A 4,685-nucleotide genomic window follows, 5' to 3' on the forward strand; every position below is an offset into this window, starting at 1 on the left:
CGGGTTCAGCGGCAGTAGGAGCGGTAGTACCGCTCATGTGCGGTAGTACCGCGGCTACCACCGTCCTAGTGTCGCTCAATGTCCCTCCTCACTGTTCCTTCTCCTTGTGCTCGTGGTAGGTGCTGTGCGGTCCCAGTGGTAGTACCGCTGGGCCAAGCGGCAGTACCTCTGCGGCCAACGGTAGTACCGCTGGCTCCAGCAGTAGTGCCGCTCATACGGCTCTGCCTTGCCCTCCGTTTTGCTTCGTTCTCCGTGTTCTACCGCCCGGGCGGTAGTACCGCTCCCCTGAGCAGTAGTACTGCTTGTGCGCGGACTGATCACATAACGGGTGGATTCGGGAGCTTCTATAAAATGGGGTCTTCTTCCCCATTCAACCTTATCTCTTGAGCTCGTGTTCTTTCCTCATTGTTGACCTTCTTCGAGCTTGCTAACTCTCAGTCCCTCCATGGATTCTTACTAGTTTTTGAGGGAAAAGAGAGAGGAGATCTAGATCCACATTTCCACCAATCACTTTCTCTTCTATGTGAGGGGAACCCCTTGGATCTAGATCTTGGAGTTCTTGGTTTTCTCTTTCTTGTTCTTTCTCTCATTTTCCTCCCCAACATTAGTTGCTTCGATGGGATTTGAGAGAGAAGGACTTGGGCACTTTGTGTGCCCTTGCCATTGCATTTGGTGCATCGGTTTGAGTTCTTCACGGTGATACGTGGAAGTTACAAGTTGAGAAGCTTATTACTCTTGGGTGCTTGGGCGCCCTAGACGGTTGTTGGTGTTCGGAGCTCAATCATTGTGGTGTAAAACTCCGGGCAAGTGTCGGGGTCTCCAATTAGGTTATGGAGATCGCCCCAAGCAATTTGACGGGTTCCGGTGACCGCCCCCAAGGATTGCCAAAGTGTACGGGTTCGGTGACCGCCCTCAAGGGTTGCCATTTGTACGGGTTCAATGACCGCCCTCAAGGGTCCCTTAGTGGAATCACGTCATCTTGCATTGTGCGAGGGCGTGAGGAGATTACGGTGGCCCTAGTGGCTTCTTGGGGAGCATTGTGCCTTCACACCTCTCCAAACGGAGATTAGCATCCGCAAGGGTGTGAACTTCAGGATACATCGTCGTCTCCGCGTGCCTCGGTTATCTCTTACCCGAGCCCTTTTCTTATGCACTTTACTTTGTGATAGCCATATTGTTCTTTGTCATATTTCTTGCTATCACATAGTTGCTTATCTTGCTTAGCATAAGTTGTTGGTGCACATAGGTGAGCCTAGTTGTTTTAGGTTTTGTGCTCGGCAAATTAACCGCTAGGTTTATTCCGCATTTGTTCAAGCCTCAACCGTAATTATTTTAAAGCGCCTATTCACTACCCCCTCTAGGCGACATCCATGATCTTTCACTAGCGAAACACTCTCTTTCCCTCGCGGTTGGCCGTCATATTTGGTTATGCCAATCGGGAGATCTTCATTTCGTCCCTATAAACATTGTGACGGGTTAATATAAAGTTTCGCGAGGTTGTCTAAAAAAACTCTTATATAGGATTTTCGGCCAGTCTGACACGAAGAGCGTCAGGTAGGGCTGTCCTTTTGTCTCACTTACAGCGAGACCTAGGAAACCCTCACGTAAAGGACCCTTTTTTTACTTATTTTATGGTTTAAATATTCTAAACATATATATATATATATATATATATATATATATATATATATATATATATATAAATATATGGTCGCGCTATTCGTCACCCTGGATGAGTAATAGTTATTCTTCACCCTCCTCTATTTTACCATCAATGCACCGTAATTTTACGTTCCGTAAGTTTTGTCTTATTTCCGACGCAAAAAAGGACCATAAGAAAATATATAATCGCCGTAAAAAATATTTTATATTATGTAAAATTACAAACGTAAAAACATAGTCTAAAATACACATAAACTACAATTTTTTTGTCTTATGACCTATATTTTTATTTTCTTATGTCAAATTTTACATAGTGAATCAATAGAAATGTAACTATTTGAATTCGAAACATAATTTAATTATGAAATGATCGTAATATTACCTCGGGTGAAGAATAATTTATTCTGCACCCTGGGTGATGAATAGTAACACTATATATATATATAGGGATCGCGCTATTCGTCATCCTGGGTGAGCACTAGTTATTCTTCACCCCTCCTCTATTTTATCATCAATGCACCATAATTTTACGTTCCGTAAGTTTTGTCTTATTTCCGACGCAAAAAGGGACCGTAAGAAAATATATAATCACCGTAAAAAATATTTTATATTATGTAAAATTACAAACATAAAAACATAGTCTAAAATACACATAAATTATAAATTTTCTTATCTTATGACCTATATTTTTATTTTCTTATGTCAAATTTTACGTAGTGAATCAATCGGAATGTAACTATTTGACTTCGAAATGTAATTTAATTATGAAATGATTGTAAGATTATCTCAGATGAAGAAATAACTTATTCTGCAGCCTGGGTGATGAATAGTAGCATAACTATTTGAATTCGAAATGTAATTTAATTATGAAATGATTGTAAGATTATCTCGGATGAAGAAATAACTTATTCTGCAGCCTGGGTGATAAATAGTGAATCAATCGGAATATATATAGGGTCGCGCTATTCGTCACTCTGTGTGAGGAATAGTTATTCTTTACCCCTTTTTTATTTTGTTGTCAATGCACCGTATTTTTAGGTTTCGTAAATTTTGTCTTATTTCATACATAAAAAGAAAATTTAAGAAAATATATACTCGTCGTAAAAAATATTTTCTGTTACGTAAAATTACGAACGTAAAAACATAGTGTAAAACATACATAAAATGCAATATTTCTGATCTTATAACCTATTTTTTTGTTTTCTTGTACCAAATTTTATGTAGTGAATCAATATGAATGTAACTATTTGTATTTTAAACGTAATTTATTTATGAAGCGATCGTAATATTACCTCGGGTGAAGAATAACTTATTCTGCATCCTGGATGGTGAATAGTATTACTATATATATACACACACACACATACATATTAAAAAACTATCTGCATAAAACATTTGGAAAAAATATTAATCAAGTATTTGAAAATGTGTATAGAGAAAATTTTTATCGTGTATGTGAAAAATCTGTACATATATAATGTTTTAAAATATATAAAAATATAAAAAACATTTAAAAACTATTAAATGTGTATAGAAAAAATGTTTATCATGTCTACGAAAAATATATAAAGAATATTATATTGTGTATGAAAACCAATGTGATCATGTATTTTAAAAAACTTTAATTAAGAAAGTTAAACAAGTATTTGAAAAATGGCTAACTAAGCATTTGGAAAATATTGAATTTGTGTAAAATAATGTTGACCATGTATTAAATAAATAATGAAAAATGTTACTCATCTATTAAAAAATGTTAATCAAGCATTGAATTTTTTTTGAAGTATTTGAAAAATGTAATTAAGCATTTGAAATTTTTAAATGTGTATAGAAGAAATGTTGACCATGGATTAGAAAAATGATGAAATTATTTTGGTCATGTGTTTAAAAAATGTTAATCAATCATTTGAAAAAAAACATTGAACAAGTATTTAAAAAATGTTAATCAAGTATTGAAAAAAGTCAAATGTGTATAGAAAAAAGGTTAACCATATAGTTAAAAAATATTAATCTTGTATTTATAAAATGTTAATTAAGCATTTAAAAATGTTTAAAATGTACAGGAAAAAGGTTGACCATGTATTGAACATAAATTTAATCTTCTATTTGGAAAATGATAATCAAGCATTTAAAAAATGTGTATAAAATGCGTTGACCATGACTTCAAAAAACATTAAACCTGTATTTTAAAAATGGTAAACGTGTATTAGGAAAATGTATTAGATATTTACCAAAGATGTGTATAGTAAAACAATGAATTCTGAGAGGAAACAAAATAAAATAGATAAAAATGAGAAAGAAACAAACAAAAATGAAGAGAAAGAAAGGAAATAAAAAAGCAATGGAAAACCGAGAAAGAAAGAAATAAAAAAATTAAAAAGGATGAAAAGAAAAAACAGTTAAAACAGAGAATAACATGACGAAAAGCTTTGGAAGAAGTAAGAAAATAGTGAAAATTGAGTAAGAAACAAAGAAGAACAGTTAAAAACGGAAACCGTAAAAAGAAAAAAAAAGGCTGAGAACCCTAGGAAACCAGCAAACGAAGAGCAGCGAGCGAGCGAATTCCATCCAAAAACCAGCGAACAAAAAAAAGCACAAAACTGGGCTGGTCCAATAGGTACACCGGAGAGGACAGTGGTTGAGCGAGACAGACAAAAGTCTCGCGTGAAGCGAGATATAGTTGCCGCGGTCACGTGGGGGCTCCCAAGCTGATTTTCGGGACAAAGGATGGGCCAAGCCACACAGAGAGGGGCCTCTATAGTCTATACCTGTTACACAGTGGCCGAGCCCATGGACCCCGACCCCGTCCGGCTCCTGCATCGTCGGTCCATCCACGTCCCATCCTGTGCTGTCTGCTGCGGCGACTCTTCCAGAAATTACAGTCCGTCCCCGTCCCCTCCCCTCCCCCTCCCCCCCTGCTCCAAACTCCCAAGCTCCCTACTCGATAGCTGCAGCCTGCAGCTCCCCTCAGATCCACCGCCGCCCACTCGGAGATTGGTCGATGCCGCCGCCGCCGCCGACTAACG

Source organism: Triticum dicoccoides, chromosome 4A, assembly GCF_002162155.2.
Source record: "Triticum dicoccoides isolate Atlit2015 ecotype Zavitan chromosome 4A, WEW_v2.0, whole genome shotgun sequence".
NCBI classification, from domain to species: domain Eukaryota; kingdom Viridiplantae; phylum Streptophyta; class Magnoliopsida; order Poales; family Poaceae; genus Triticum; species Triticum dicoccoides.